Source organism: Coenobita brevimanus, chromosome 114, assembly GCF_032717465.1.
Source record: "Coenobita brevimanus isolate Jiangsu-jjx chromosome 114, ASM3271746v2, whole genome shotgun sequence".
Lineage (NCBI taxonomy): Eukaryota > Metazoa > Arthropoda > Malacostraca > Decapoda > Coenobitidae > Coenobita > Coenobita brevimanus.
The window spans coordinates 21,181,065-21,199,043 of record NC_137067.1 but is presented as its reverse complement, the minus strand read 5'-3'; positions in this window follow the sequence as shown (position 1 = coordinate 21,199,043).

Here is a 17,979-nt window from a genome sequence, read left to right as displayed (position 1 = left end):
CAAAATCTATTGAATGCATCTTCTACTTGCTGAAAGAATCTCTTCTCTATCTCACACAGTAGACAAGTCATTAGCTTCTGAACACCTTCGCGGTAGGGCCGTGTTGTGTCGGGCCAGGCGGGGTCGTGTCGGGCCGCTCATATCTCAGCTGAACGTAAAGTAGACATCTCTTTGCTCGCGAGCTCGCGAACTCGTAATCACAAGCACTCACCCACCTTTACCTACACTCGCTTATATACCCATCCACTCTCTGTAGTGCCACGCATTTGATATTCATGTATGTATTTAGTAGTACTGTAATTTTAAGTTAGGGTGTAACCTGAATATGAGTTTATAAGTTCCTACCCTAAGTAGTAATTCACATATTAATAATTACTGTAGGGTTAACTCTATTTTTTACATGTATGTATCTCTGTATCTATGCAGTGGGTGATGTAATTGTAGATGTTGAGCTATGGGAATTCCTTAGTCAAGCCGAGTAATGAAAGACACATGCGAGCAGCTTATCCCCTCCCTTTGTGCGTCATTGCCGGGCGCCGAGTTTAAACGTTAAACAGAGTAATGATGAATATACAATTCTTTCCGTAAACTAGTTGTGAAATGCTTGCTAATGAAGCTGCTAGAACACAAGTATGTAAGATTAGCAGTCCAAAAGGCCTAAATAATGTCATTTGTGAGGATTTAAAGTCCCGTTTACCTTGGCCGTCACTAGATGGCATGAGCTGCTCTCAGATTCAAATTGAAATAGTGATAGAATCAGTATCTAAATTAAGTAAGGATTAAATCCCAAATTTTCCCCAATTCATTCAAAAGTCTTGTCGTCATGGGTACACTGCTAAATAAATTGTAAAAAGAATTGAAACCCACCATATTTCAAAAACATAATTTCATTTAGCTAGCAGTGGCGTCCTGTGGTGCCCGACAGGCCCCACTTGCTGCCCAGACATCGTGTGTAACAGACGTTGGTTTAGGTGTGTCGTCCACATTTCTTCTTCCTCCCCCTCTTTTTCTTTGTTTAATCCTTGCTTATTATGAATTATGAGAAGTAATATTGTTGAGAGTTTAACGTAGAGTGACTTGCTGCCCAGACATCGTGTGTAACAGACGTTGGTTTAGTCCCCAGACACCGGCGGCGACGACCGTGTGAGCACGCCATTATTCCCAAGTATTGCCCATAGACTTTTACACTTGCACATGCACCACTCACGAGTTATTATTACAAACCGAAGGTAGTTGATGTGTTATTAATGATTCTATCAAGTGAACTTTTTTTTTGTAGATAAGGAATAGAAGTATAAAAGTGATATGTTCTGTAACGGAAAGGAAAATTCAAATTCAACTGTTCTTTCTTTAAAATTAGTTTATTAGAAAAAATTATAATCAGGAGCGTGGAAGGGAACTTACTGATTGTGAGCAATAATGTGATATTTAAGGTGTACCTCGAGGCTAAACAAGCCCGAGTGATTGAGGTGTTCCTAGTGATTGTATTTCTTTTTTTTTAATTCTTCCTCGAGGCTAGACAGGCCCGAGAGATTATGTATTTCTAGTGATTATATAACATTGTTGATGGTGAACTGTAAAAAAATACTGATTTGATGTGAGAACCGAGAAAATTATATGAGGAGAATACCTTATATGGGTGAAAGATGAACACAAATAATCATTCTTATTGACTCGAGGCTATGCCATCCCGAACAGACAATTCATACCCGTAAAAGTGTCCCTGTCTTGAGGCCATTGTTGAGCCCAAGAGTAACGGCCAAAAAGAAAGTAAAGTACAACAACTCCATACCTCGCGTGAATCAAATTGTTTCGTCTGGTAACAATGTTAGAGGAATGATCACCCAAAAGCCTTAGTAACCTTTACAATATTCTCTCATACTAAAAAGGGTCATGTAATTAAAAAATGTTTTTGTGGAAATTAACAGAATTATTAGAGTAAAGTATATAGCATTTTCTTTTCTTTATTAGTATATCTAATCAAGGAAATTATGTCCTCAAGCTAAATTCACTCCCCTTCCAATTCAAGATTCCTTCGCTGAGGGAACGACAACCACCTGAGGTACCGACTAAATCTAAACTCGGCCAAAAACTACAAACGCTACCACAATTCATTCTTTTCATAAATATTTACCATCCACTATATTAAGTCGAGTACCACTTGTATATCCATGGGTGAGTTGATCAATACCCACAACAGGTAAGAAAATACATACCCATATCATCATTACACTGGTGTCAACTGGTGGGATAAAGTTTCAGGTTTTACACTGGTGTCAGCCAGTGGCATAAAAGGTCTTACCACTATCATCACACTGGTGAATACCGGTGGGACAACATGCTTAGCATTACACTGGTGGCAATAGCGGTGGGCTATTCATCGTTCCCAAATTAGTGGCGTTGGTGAGAAAATGAAGGGAAGTGAAAGGCAAAGAGACAATATTTCAAAATTTAATTTCCTCTTTTTTTGTGAGTAAGAATAGTACATTAGGGTCACCATGTCTCTATATGGACAGTTGTTTGCTCAGACGCAGCCGGAAGCTGATCGTCCGTCACAAGTAGGGCGAGATCATGTAACCATTCAATTGGATGAGGCTGAGGAACAGTTCGGTGCTACTAACAGAACGCTGCTTTCACACTCGACCCCTTGTTCACACATTATGAGTTCACACCACTCTCTCACAAAACCGCGCGATATCCCAATTTTGGAATTGAATCAGCTACAAGGGATAGAAGCTACATCTCGCCTCGAAATGTTTTGTGAGGCGGTGGAACAGACTCACACTAGCAACGCAACTAGAATCCAGGTTGCCAAGAGTCGAATGGGTTCTGAATTGGCCACTTTTATTCATAATTATCAAAAGAAACATTTTTCACTGTCATGGCCCGAGCTTAAAAAATTCTTGAATGCGGAGTTTGCCATCGAGCTGAGTGTAGATCGAGCTTGGCAAGAGTTAGAGAACATGACCTATGACTGGGAGGAATCACCCCAGGCGTTTGTACATAGGTTCATGTGTAAGCATGCGGCTCTCGAAACAAAGTTCCCGAAAGAAAAGTTTCCCTCGCGAGATAAACGGATCAAGAAGAAACTGTGGTATGGTCTTCCGCTTGAGTCTAGGGAAAAATTGGAAGGTTACCTTGATGACGGATATCCACTCCGTAAATTCATTGACAGGATCGAAAATGAAAGGCAGCTTCTCGAAGAGAGGTATGCCACCAGAGTTAATGCAATGCCGGATAGAGACAATAAAAGTGAAAATCCCTCAGATACCAAGGTAGTTGATAATCCACCAAGACCATCCCATGATAACTGCCAATCCGAGTCAGACAAGGAAGTGACTGAATTGAGAGCTCAATTAAGGGATTTGAAAAATTTAGAACAACTCAATCAAAAACAATCTACTGAAACACCGAGGCGAAAATACTGTAGTCATTGTTTGAAGAGTTCACACACGTTGCAAGAATGTTGGGCCAAACCACCACCAGGCCACTGTTTTGATTGCCGTAGGTTGGGATGTCGTAGAGGCAGTAATGATTGCCCAGGGCGCATAAACCGCAGCGCAGCGACGCGGGGCAATAACAGATTTCACCCACCCAGTCCAAATGCGAGGCAGACCGCCACTCAAACAAAGTTCCCCCATCAGGCTATTTGACTAACCGCAGGTATAACATCGCCCACAATAAGTGTCAACGTGAATAATAAAATAGTGGAAGCTGTTGTTGACACAGGGAGTGGATATACCTTAATTAAAGAGGCCACCGCGAAGCGGTTAGGAACAGAAATAAACACGAGGAGAAATCCACCGAGATTACAGGGAGTCACAGGAGCGCCACTCCGTATTCTGGGTATGGTCAAAGTAGATATTAGAGTGGGTGATGAGAAAGTTCATCAACAGTGGTGTCCAGTCGTTCCGAATGCCTACTTGACTACTGAAATGTTGTTGGGATGTGATGTCCTCGGACAATCTCCGTTGATCTGGAATGGTGCACAACGAGCACTAATGTGGGGAGGAGCCCCGTACGTCGTGAACTACGTTCCGCGGCGAAAAGGAAAAGTTGAACGAGTCCAGGCCACACCTATCAGAGCCGTCAGGAACCCTCAACAGTTGAAACAAATTAATCTTGTAACATTAGAAAGACTCACCCCATATCAAACCAAATTCATTGCCGTGCCAGTGAGTGAGGAGCCTAAAACCACTTTACTATTTTACCCACAAGCACGTTTCAGTCACAATAGTCACCCTTACTTATTACAGGTGAATTCAGAGGGCCTAGTCTATTTGCCCCTCAATAATAGAGCCAAACAAGACAAACTGTTTCGGATAGGTACCATTCTAGGCTCATATGAAATCATTGACGACCCTCCTGTAAGTCCAGTCAACTCAGTAACCAAAATCCAAAATGATCTGATCCCTACCAGTGATCGAACAGATGAAAGTGGAACTCGTGTTCAACGACTCCGAAAGCTAATTGACGAACAGACATGGCCCCACTTAGATTCAGCTCAACAAGAAGAATTAGCTAACGTAATTCTGCAACACGATCCTCTCTTCATTTTGGAAAAAGGAGAACTAGGAACCATCAGCGGTCCCTCCGTTCACATTAAAGTAGCAGATCCACAGCCCAGCCGTGGACCGATCTATCGATACCCTGAACAAGCTAAACAGGTGATCGCTGAAATGTTGCAAGACATGGAAGAGAGAGAAATTATTGAAAGATCAACAGCTGCCTGGTTATCTCCTATTGTATTAGTTAACAAGCCGGACGGCAGCAAGCGCATGTGTTTAGATTATCGCCACGTGAATCAACACCTAGCCACGGATATCTATCCACTGCCCAGACTGGAAGAGTTAGTCGAGCAGGCTGCAGGTCATAAATACTACGTGACTCTTGATATGCGTGAGGCATATTTTCAAATCATGTTGGACGAGGAAAGTCGTGATTTAACCACATTCAGTGATGGAGTCACACTTTACAGATTTAGGCGCTTACCATTCGGACTAAAATGTTCACCAGCCATATTTTCCCGACGAATGCAGGACATTCTTACTCCATTGTTGAAGCAAGGATGGGTAAAGAATTATTTAGATGATTTGATAATCTGGGCTGATGACTTCCCCATGTTGTTTAAGTCGCTTACAGCAACTATTCACTTTACTCTCACAGAATGGGGCCAAGTTAAATTTAAGTAAATGTACCTTTGGGTTAAAAGAAGTGACCTTTCTTGGTCATAAAATCTCAGCAGCCGGGAGTACGCCGGACCCAAAAAACATAGAGGCTATCAACAAAATGAAAAGACCCACCAAAGTAAAAGAAGTCCGGAGATTCCTTGGAATGTGCAGATTCTACCGAAAACACGTACCTTCGTTCGCAAAAATAGCAGCTCCCCTAACTAACTTAACCAGATCCAGAATAGCGTTCGAATGGTCAGATGAGTGTCAATCTGCTTTTGATCAATTGAAGTCGAGCTTAGTGAACGCACCAGTATTGGTAAGAGCCAACGTGACTCGACCATTCATTGTAACCACCGACGCGAGCAACACTCATATTGGTGGCGTATTGAGTCAGATCCAACCAGACAACTCCAACTTGCCAATTGGTTACTTTTCCAAAAAGCTCAATCCTTGCGAGAGAAAATATTCCGCAACAGACAAAGAAGCATTGGCAGTTGTTCTCACATGCTGCAACTTTCACCATTACTTGTGGGGTTCCCACTTTACTATCTTGACAGATCATCAACCGCTTACTAGTATATTTAAGCGAAAAACCAAATCCCCACGTATGAACCGATGGATTCTCGAGATGCGTGAGTACGACTACAACGTGCAGTACGTCAAGGGTAAATATAATGTAGTCACTGATCAACTATCTAGACCTGTCAGAGTGATATTCCACCAGTCAGAAACCAACTGGCTTGGATTTAGTCGAGACGAGATGAGAGCTAAGCAACGAGAAGAACCCATGTGGGATGAGTTAGTTAAGTACTTGCGTAGTGAGAAGCTCCCTGCTAAAAGACTACCGAAAGCCATGTTGAGCCAGTTCGCATTGATTGACGAACTATTATATTTTGCCCGTGAGATAAGTGATGGTAGCATCCAATATTGTTTGGTGATTCCTAAGTCAATCAGTAGAGAAGCAATCAAACACGCACACGAAACCTCAGGACATCTAGGTCAGAAGAAATCTATTAAGAAAGCCGAAGAACTATTCTATTGGCCAAATCTAAAGGTAGATGTATGCGAGTATGTGAAACAATGTCCCACTTGTCAGAGATTCAAGGGTGAAACTGGGTTGCAGCAACCTTGGAAAGGTTTCCCGCCTGTAAGTAAACCATTGGAACGTATCGGGATTGACTTGACTGATATGGTTGCTGGATCTCAGGGTTACCGCTATGTCCTTACTGTGATAGATCATTATAGTAGGTTCGTCAAATATTATGCCATCAGGGATAAACATACACAACACATCATACACTGTCTTGGGCAATACTTCACCGACTTTGGGACGCCACGAGGTATCGTGCTGGACAACGGCGGAGAGTTCACGAGTGGAGAGTTCAAGAAGTTCTGCCGGAGGAACCAGGTGGACTTGTTCTACGTCACCCCTTATCATCCCCAGGGAAACTCTACCACTGAAAGGATGCATCGGACAATGAAAAGCATCCTAGCGTCTCTCTGCAATGGACATCCCTTACGTTGGCCTCAGCTGCTTCAATCGTGTCAAACCGTTATAAATCAAGCGGTGCACTCGAGCACGGGACAACAACCTTATTATGCCTTCTTCTCACGCCATCCCCCTCGCCTCATTGGTACCTTATTGCCTTCTGTGGATGCAGAGGAGGACGACCTGGCGATAGCACACACTCTCATAAAGGATACGACCCAACGAATGACGAGGCGATACCGGGAGGTGGCCAACAGGCGGAGGAGAGCCCAGAAGGTTGAAGTCAATAGTTTGGTGTGGGCGAAAAAAGAGACCATACAACCGGGTACCTGTAGAAAACTGAATGCCAAATGGGACGGCCCGTATAAAGTGATTGAAGTACTGCTAGATGGAAGTGTTTACATAATTGAAAATGTATTTAGTGGAAAAAAAATACAAAGGGCTGCTGAAAAGGTAAAACCATATTACGGTACCGAGGAATGGCTCTTAGAACCGCTGCAGCAGGAGCTCGCCCCGGAGCCCGAAGATGAGCGATTACCACCGCGAGTGAGGAATGCCCCTCGGAGACTCATAGAGGAGTGTTAGAAAAGTAGATAAGTGCATGTGACGAATGTTGTGAAACATAACTGCTTAAAAAGTTATGTTCCGGGTGGACTCATCCCCGAGGAGAGGGTGTAAAAAGAGAGTGAAGAGTTCCTGTTGGAACCGGGAAGTGCCTTACTTCGAGGGGAGTAGCTAATCCTCTCACCTTACAGTTAGCACGGTTTGTGAGGTAGTGGAGTCTTCAGGACAGAATGAGCGCTCACCTATCGCGGGTGGAAAGCTGGAATCAAAAGGACAGAGTGAATGTGATTATGAATGGAGGAGTGTAAGGAAGCGCCTCCCGTGGTGATCTCAATCTCGAGAGACCCTGTCGAGCTCAGGTAGTGACAAGCTTTCCTCCAAAACCTGAGGCTGACTGGGGCATAAATTCCCTCATAACATCTCGAGTAAGGAGTGATCATACCTCCTAATGTAGTGAGTAAGCGACCTTCCGAGGTACGCATCAGGTGTTTAATGTGGACCGACAGGTGCCACCGATTGTGGGGAAAGGTATTCCAATTCAAAGTGTTCATAGCAGTTATTAGAGTAACAACATTCCATCCATGCACATGTCATAGAAAATTGACTTGGGTAAAATTTGTTTTCCGAACGTGGGAGCCGTGTAGTGCCACGCATTTGATATTCATGTATGTATTTAGTAGTACTGTAATTTTAAGTTAGGTTGTAACCTGAATATGAGTTTATAAGTTCCTACCCTAAGTAGTAATTCACATATTAATAATTACTGTAGGGTTAACTCTATTTTTTACATGTATGTATCTCTGTATCTATGCAGTGGGTGATGTAATTGTAGATGTTGAGCTATGGGAATTCCTTAGTCAAGCCGAGTAATGAAAGACACATGCGAGCAGCTTATCCCCTCCCTTTGTGCGTCATTGCCGGGCGCCGAGTTTAAACGTTGAACAGAGTAATGATGAATATACAATTTTTTCCGTAAACTAGTTGTGAAATGCTTGCTAATGAAGCTGCTAGAACACAAGTATGTAAGATTAGCAGTCCAAAAGGCCTAAATAATGTCATTTGTGAGGATTTAAAGTCCCGTTTACCTTGGCCGTCACTAGATGGCATGAGCTGCTCTCAGATTCAAATTGAAATAGTGATAGAATCAGTATCTATATTAAGTAAGGATTAAATCCCAGATTTTCCCCAATTCAATCAAAAGTCTTGTCGTCATGGGTACACTGCTAAATAAATTGTAAAAAGAATTGAAACCCACCATATTTCAAAAACATAATTTCATTTAGCTAGCAGTGGCGTCCTGTGGTGCCCGACAGGCCCCACTTGCTGCCCAGACATCGTGTGTAACAGACGTTGGTTTAGTCCCCAGACACCGGCGGCGACGACCGTGTGAGCACGCCATTATTCCCAAGTATTGCCCATAGACTTTTACACTTACACTTGCACCACTCACGAGTTATTATTACAAACCGAAGGTAGTTGATGTGTTATTAATGATTCTATCAAGTGAACTTTTTTTTTGTAGATAAGGAATAGAAGTATAAAAGTGATATGTTCTGTAACGGAAAGGAAAATTCAAATTCAACTGTTCTCTTTCTTTAAAATTAGTTTATTAGAAAAAATTATAATCAGGAGCGTGGAAGGGAACTTACTGATTGTGAGCAATAATGTGATATTTAAGGTGTACCTCGAGGCTAAACAAGCCCGAGTGATTGAGGTGTTCCTAGTGATTGTATTTCTTTTTTTTTAATTCTTCCTCGAGGCTAGACAGGCCCGAGAGATTATGTATTTCTAGTGATTATATAACATTGTTGATGGTGAACTGTAAAAAAATACTGATTTGATGTGAGAACCGAGAAAATTATATGAGGAGAATACCTTATATGGGTGAAAGATGAACACAAATAATCATTCTTATTGACTCGAGGCTATGCCATCCCGAACAGACAATTCATACCCGTAAAAGTGTCCCTGTCTTGAGGCCATTGTTGAGCCCAAGAGTAACGGCCAAAAAGAAAGTAAAGTACAACAACTCCATACCTCGCGTGAATCAAATTGTTTCGTCTGGTAACAATGTTAGAGGAATGATCACCCAAAAGCCTTAGTAACCTTTACAATATTCTCTCATACTAAAAAGGGTCATGTAATTAAAAAATGTTTTTGTGGAAATTAACAGAATTATTAGAGTAAAGTATATAGCATTTTCTTTTCTTTATTAGTATACCTAATCAAGGAAATTATGTCCTCAAGCTAAATTCACTCCCCTTCCAATTCAAGATTCCTTCGCTGAGGGAACGACAACCACCTGAGGTACCGACTAAATCTAAACTCGGCCAAAAACTACAAACGCTACCACAATTCATTCTTTTCATAAATATTTACCATCCACTATATTAAGTCGAGTACCACTTGTATATCCATGGGTGAGTTAATCAATACCCACAACAGGTAAGAAAATACATACCCCTATCATCATTACACTGGTGTCAACTGGTGGGATAAAGTTTCAGGTTTTACACTGGTGTCAGCCAGTGGCATAAAAGGTCTTACCACTATCATCACACTGGTGAATACCGGTGGGACAACATGCTTAGCATTACATCTCGCCTACACCCTCCAGTCCTCAACCACACACACACACACACCCTTACCCTCATCCACACCAACCCAGTTTTATCTACACCCTAATCTACATCCTCACCTACACTCACCCATCCCCACCCACAACCTCACGCATCAACCTGGCGAGGGCATGGACGAAGTAGGTGGAGGGACATTAAAATTCCTTACAGGCAGTGAACAATGATTCTGCTATCGCCACTACGGGTGGCACAATCTATTTTACAGCGTTGGTATCTTGTTGGTCTTGGTGTATAGCCATAAACACTCACCATCTTTCACGTAACCACACACACCACCCCGGTAAAGTCACTGGCAAGTTAGGAGGAGGGTACAATGGAGAGAATGTACACAGTTAAAAAAAAAGTATGGTGATAATAGACGTTGTTATGAGGTAAATTGGATACTTATTATTGCTGCTAACAGATTATAGCTTATTAGCGTCCTTTCCACCACCACGTTCCCCACTATCCCTCTGTCGACAAACGTAGCCGAGAGGTTTAAGTAGACAGAGAAGGTTATTTGGTTGTACCGTCGATGGGAGTGGCACCAGAAGTGAACGTAATGGTGAGACGTTGTAGGAGATATCAAAGTAGGCAGTCTCTGTTCCGTATGTGAAATGAGGTGATGAAATAGGCCGATTGGAGTCGTTGGAGTTTATTTGAGACAGTTGCCTGACTGAGAAAGTTAAAGAGTTTGGCGCGACTCGTTTGTAATCTCAGGAGCAATTTGTGCTAGCTGCGGTCCTCCTACTTTACTCTCACTCTCCTACTCCCTACCGCTCTCTGGGACTCTCTTTCCTTCTTTCCTGGATGTCTCTGACTCTCTAACCCTCCTACATGTGATTTCGGACTCATATCTCCCTCTGACTTCCGACTACAGTGTACGTGTGAGTGTGGGTGCGTGTGTGTGATGCACACGTGAACGGTAGCTTCCATCAACCTGTGTTTTAGAATACTTGAATGTCTAGCAATGTTTCCGGGACCTGATCAGAGGTGTTAATTAGTCTAGGCTAGGGAATGTCTAGTTGAATCTTCCTACCTGTCTATTACATATTATTCATGTTAACCACTGTTACAGAATTATTAATGCCTCTATACCTCGTCCTCATTGAGGTGTCCGCTCTTTCAGTGACACCCTCCCGTTTCTTATCTGGAACCCTGCCAATTTATTTCAGTCATTCGTCTCTGGTATCGTCACAATTCCTCTGTATAGTCTAATTCACCCTAATCATCATATCATTCCTTCATCCCACTTACAGTCATTATCCTCATGTTCACACTACTCTTAATTGTCATCACAATCATTATTTCCTATGCCTCTTATATAAGCCACAGTCTCGCTCGCTCGCATGACACAAACCAACAGCAAAACAGTCGAAATTTCTGTCATCTCCATACGTGCTCCCTACGTGTCAGCAAGTGGGTTGGTGGAGGGTTAGTGCCCCTCCCCGTAAAACAAATAACTCAAGAGTCAAATGGCCACCCTTTACGGGATTATGGCGTCTGGCAATAGATAGATAGATCATACAGTTAGTGGATCTTTTTTATTCTAGGAGGCAAGACACCACACCTAAACTGCATAGAATCGTTTGGCGGTGGAAAGAGAACAGTTATTGATTTCTCTCATCACAGACGGTGCCTGGAAACTATTTTAACGCTTATGTGAAGAAAGGTCACTTCTGAGTGGAATAAAACTGCTTGGTGGTGGCAAGACTATAACAGTTAAGACTTGTGCCGTCATCAGAGGGTTAACCCTTTTCAGCACTGTGACGGGGTTGTTATATTACTCTTCCTGTTGTCAAAGGATTTTATTAATCTCAGGCAGAATCACCGTAACGGAAGGGTCTGACTGAGCCAACATTAACCCCTTCCCTATAGGGACTCTCCTGGTCTGCTTAAAATAGTTTGGTGAAAGCAAGAATGAAATGAAAAAAAAGTGGCCATCGTGAAAGGAGACGAGAGAGAGAGAGAGAGAGAGAGAGAGAGAGAGAGAGAGAGAGAGAGAATATCAAGGAAATCCAAAACAATAAGTGCAAGGAATATCTGAATGGGGTTGAGAGAGAAGTGAAAGTCATGAGTGCTAGAGAGGCAGACAAATGGAGGATGCAATGGAACCAACAGGTGATTTAGACTGATGTGTAGATGAGGCCAGGGAACATGTGAGGGATGGATGGCCCGAGAGATGGATGAATGGCGCAGATAGAAAGACGACTGTTTACTACACCCTTCCCACCCTCGAAAACACCAACCCCACCCTCACCACACCTACCCTAGCCACACCCTAACCACAACCGGCCAACATCTAAATCATCTGAATAAGTAATTTTGATAAAATATGTAATTTTTGCTTCACCAAAAATTTTTGCTGTCGATAGAAGCTGCAGAACCGGTCTGTTTCGATCAAGCTTACGAACTAATTTTTCGGAGGCCATGAATATTACACGATGGGTTAATTTTGCAGTAAAGATCAGTATTACGATAATATATGTACGAACATTAGGTTTTATTTTATTGCATTATTACAGCCTTTACTGATTCATTTTCATTGTACTATATTCCATCATTTTCTTCCAGATCAACAATTTTTCAACAGCGTGTTGATTTTATTTAGTTAATTAATGGTGCCCCATCAAATTGTTTTTGTGCCTTACCGGCCAATTTTCTCGGCTGACTGACACGCGGAGCGGCCTTCAAGATGAGAGGGTAACAACATGCAGTTCTCTCGTGGAGTTAGCAAGCTTTCAAGCACTTCTTTTTTGGCGATTTATCCTGCATATTATATCGTGATAGTTCTCTTTCCTATCACCCCTTGCCCCTTTGTACTGACATTCTGTATAAATATCGTAGACGAGTGACATTTTGTACGTTATTCTCATTACCATCACGCGATTTTACTCAAACTGGGTAGTGATTAGAAACAACCTCCACTCTTTCGCTACGAGGTCTGCCATAAGCTGAATGAAACAGTTCACCGGTGGCAACAATACAATATATTGAACTTCATTATACAGGGGGAGTTAACACATCCTATATAAAAATAAACTGATGAGGAAAAGGTGTTATGGTGCCTCCTTATCAGACGAAAATACGGTGCAAAGAGGCGCTGCTCACACTGATGGCTAGCACCAGCACTTACCACACAGGATGCCGGGGAGCTGTGGTGCTGCCTGCTGGAGGAAAGGGGAGGGGAGAGGAGGGAGAGGGAGAAGAGAAGAAGGGAATGGGGATATAAGATACCTACCTCCCTATTATGCATGAACACGGGTGCAGGTAAGACAGTGCTGGAGGGTGGTGGTGATGGGCGGGTTTGGGTGGCACAAAAAAGTGGATTCAGTTGTTGGGACGAAAATAATTGTTACTTTGTTAGTCTGAGAGAAAAAAAAAAGTTGTGCGTATGGTGGCGACGGCACATTAGGATTTATGTCGCATCCACACCTACGAGGTATTGAAATGGGAGCGCCAGCGCACACACACACGCGCACCCACCCCCCTCCGCGCACACACACATACACACACACACACACACACACACACACACACACACACACACACACACACACACACAACCTTTTTAGGTGCTGGCAGTACTGGACGGCTAAGACAGCTCCAGAGATAATGCCACAAAAAGCTTGTATAGTAACCTGTATTGTTGACACAGAAGTTTTTTGATCAGTCTACATCAAGCATTATGGAGTGCAATCAGGAACGGTATGGAGAGGCCAGACATGTTATGGCTTCACATACAGTGGGAGGGGCAGCCGGTGGTGCAATGGTTAGCACATCTAGGCCAGACATGTTATGGCTTCACATACAGTGGGAGGGTTAGCCGGTGGTGCAATGGTTAGCACATCTAGGCCAGACATGTTATGGCTTCACATACAGTGGGAGGGTTAGCCGGTGGTGCAATGGTTAGCACATCTAGGCCAGACATGTTATGGCTTCACATACAGTGGGAGGGTTAGCCGGTGGTGCAATGGTTAGCACATCTAGGCCAGACATGTTATGGCTTCACATACAGTGGGAGGGGCAGCCGGTGGTGCAATGGTTAGCACATCTAGGCCAGACATGTTATGGCTTCACATACAGTGGGAGGGGCAGCCGGTGGTGCAATGGTTAGCACATCTAGGCCAGACATGTTATGGCTTCACATACAGTGGGAGGGGCAGCCGGTGGTGCAATGGTTAGCACATCTAGGCCAGACATGTTATAGCTTCACATACAGTGGGAGGGGCAGCCGGTGGTGCAATCAGCAACTGGAAAATACAAATCAGATTCTCGAACAGACCTGATTACTGGACAAAGTTATTTTCCTCATTGTTCCTGTTCAGCACTTAAACAACTGGAGACCTGGATGTAAAAACAGTGTTGAGGGTACTGCTCCAGGGGAAGACTGGGTCTTAGCAGAAACCGACTGTCTACCTGAATAGCCCTCGTGTAGTCTATCTATCTATCTTGCCAGACGCCTTAAATCCCGTAAGGGGTGGCCACAAACAAATTGCCTCCATGTCGCTCTGTCCCCCTCCATTTCACTGCCCTGCTCCCAGCTCACACCCACCCTCTTTCAAATACCTCTCCACTCCAACCCCCCATCTCATCCTCGGCCTCCCCCTCCCTCTCCCCCCTCCACGTCACTCACATACACTCTCCTCGTCAGTCTCTCACTCTCCATCCTCTCGTGTAGTCGATATGCACAAATCATTCCTCCACCTTCATCACATTATTCAGAATATATCATTAAAAAGGATGGTACTCCCTCCCCTTGGCGATACATGTGAGTCTACGTTAGCTACATTTACAACAGATTAGCGCATTAACGACTACCTAACAGGTTGTTGATAATTGGTTGAGAAGTTGGCGGAGAGAACTGAACTGAGCTGAAGAATGGATTTCCAGCGCCAGGGATCAGAATGAGTATGACAAAAATTCAAAGCAATGATACATAACAAGTACAGTGGACCAGAACTGGGAAAAAGAGTGGGGGAGAGAAGAGAACAGGAGGGGAGGAGGGTACGTAATGTTCTGTGGCAGGGTGGTGGGTACGATTAGCTGATGGGCGTTACCCTCGTCGCTACCAGGAGTCTTTATAAAGCTGAATGAAAATATCTGGCTGCAGCAAGGATAGACGATGAAAGGAGTCATTGTACAGAATTTATAATTCTGGTGAGTAGGCCATTAAAGTAGGGAAGATTCAATATATACATTTATGTTTTAACTTGTGTTTGGTCAAAGACACAGCCGGTATGATTAAGTATACTGATGTATTGGTAATGACGGTAGACATGCTAAACAGTATTTTATGCAGCGGTTATCGTTATACAACATTATTATCGCGTATTGGAATGTTTGGCAGACATCACACAAAAAAGCGTTTTTTTACACATTATGGTCCATATTAGGAACACACACACACACACACACACACACACACACACACACACACACACACACACACACACACACACACACACACACACACACACACACACATATTAGCATTGTAAACACACCCGCTATATCGACTAAAACGTTTTTTTTTTTTCTTTTATAGACATTATACTTGCGTTTTGTTGCATCCACTTCTGCTATTGGCAAGTGGTTGTGAATGGACGGAGAGGATACAGGCACGGGTGAACTGGGTAGGTGTATACTGTACCAGGTGCGACCACTCGTACACACAAACGCAAACACACCCACTCAAACACCCTCAATCACGCATGCGCACATACACACATGTACGCACACACGTACACACGAACGAACGCTATCTTTTAACACACATGAACTCACACATGTGCACAGTTGCCTAAACCTAGACATGCGTTAATGCTAATGTGCACATATTCAGTTACACATGAATTTTAGACAAAAAATATACACAGTCATATTAAAGCACGAATGTATGCATGCGTTTAATACTATCATTCATTTCAGTCCTTAATGTTCCCCTTGTAAGGCAAATTGTCTTCTGGGTGGTGACTATTACCATACTGATATAATGGCATTGCCTCACATTCCTCCCTAACTTTTGCAGCTGGAGCCTCCGGTGGTTTGGTCCGTAGTGTGTTCTTATACCATTCCTGACCTGAATTCGATCGAGGCTCCCTTAAAGACAAATACAAACTGACTCATATCTACAACCACCCCAGCAAAATAAATAAATAAATAAAATCCACATGCAGTTCCCATCCTGCACTCCAAAGTCCTTCCCACTACACCTACACCCAGGCATAGAGCAGTGGGTGGGGGTTGGGCACTTTCTATTGACAAAAAGTATTATTGCTCGATCCTACGGGACAGTTGCCTTCAAAGACCTGTAAAACACGGCCTTAAGCTGCCCTCCTACTTTAGGCATGTGTAAGTCTGCTGCTGCAATATAATGTATACATACACACTACTGTGACCTGTGTATATACCGGAGGGATGTGTAAAAAACTATTCCGTGATGAGAGTGCTGGAAAGCACATTTGTGTGCCATTAAGTAAAGAGCAAAAAATAAGCTCTGTTAGTAGGGGTTCATGAGAGAAAAGTGTATGTGTGTGGGGGGGGGGTGTTGTGCGCCGTATTCAGACTCAAGCACAATAATTTAGGTTTGTTTTAATTTAATTGTCATTTTAGGTCGAATCCCGTCCTTTCAGATCCAACGGACCAGTTCACATGGATACTAGTACAGGTTCCAAGTTATTTCCGAAGGGAACCATTTACCGGCTTCCAGTCTTCGGTACATTCTTCCTTGCATAAAAGAAAAAAAAAACAGTGAAGTTGTTTGTCAAAATATCATCCTTTTCGATTAAATGATATTCGAGATAAGAGTTCCACTACAAGATATCTTTTGTGCAATCCAGTACGATCGCCAAAATAACTTACCAGTATAAATAATCATCATGAATGGATAAATATAACCTCAAAAGTAATCCATCAACCAGAATGTGGCGACATCACGTATGCGTTAATACTAAGGCCAAAATTTCCCACGAGAATGTATTCTACTACTACTATCTACTGCCAGACGCCATAATCCCGTAAGAGGTGGCCATTTGACTTTGAGTTATTTGTTTCACGGGGAGGGGCACTAACCCTCCACCAACCCACTTGTTGACACGTAGGGAGCACGTATGGTTTGGTTATATGGTTACCACCCAGCGTTGTAAATGGTTTCTTGGCTTACAGGAAACCATTTGGCTTGTCACTCAGTGTAAAGCCACCTGTAAAGGAAAGAAAAGCAAAAAGAACTGACAGGAAAGGTGGGAGAAATAGAAAGAGAGGAGGGCAGGCACAGAAAAAGAATGATAAAGGCTAAGGAAGAAGTAGGCAGCACTACATCAAGTGAGTGGATGATGGTCGCCACCACCTACCACAAAGAATGTATTAAGGGAGCATTATGTATGGCGATTTAGGTCATGATGCCGTGTGCAGGGTCACAGTCATTGATAAAGTGAATGTTCGGTGAGCCAGCAGTAAATGAGTGAAGTGGGCAGAGAGGAGTGGGCGTGACGGAGTAGGTGATTCTAGGTGGTAAGGCGAAGGGGACGAAGTGCACCCTGTGAGGAAACGTGTTGTACGAGGGACTGGGTTAGCGGTGTGGAGATTTGTTTAACCAATCTGATGTCTGAGGGAAGGGTGGGGAGGGGGGGCAGAAAAAGCGTGTGGTGTTAGGTGGAGTGAGGGAAGGCTTAGGATAGTGGTAAGTGGTTGGGTAGTGCGGGGGGGAGTACACTCTGCAAATATGGGTGTCTGGAAGATATAGGCGCGGTCAAGAATTAAAAATTTTCCTTTTCTTAAAAAGAAACAAAAGAAAAAAAGAACAACATGCACTAGCATTCCCATACACTGGCATCATACGACTCAAGAAAAATACTTCCATTAGTCTTATTTCATAAGAAAATTCGTAACACCTTTATTTTTTTATTTTGCATACTGCCCCTTGATACTTTCTTGCATGATAACCTTTTAATATACGTATTGTTTACGTCAGTAAAATATAAATGGAGAGTAAGATGTGCAAGTAAATCGATGAGAAAGAACTGGTAGGAAATTCCAAGCCGACGAAGATACGACTTATACCCTTGAAAAATACGCAACGCCTCCCCAGTTAAACTAGTCTAAAATCTAGCAAACCACCACACCTTGTTGAAAG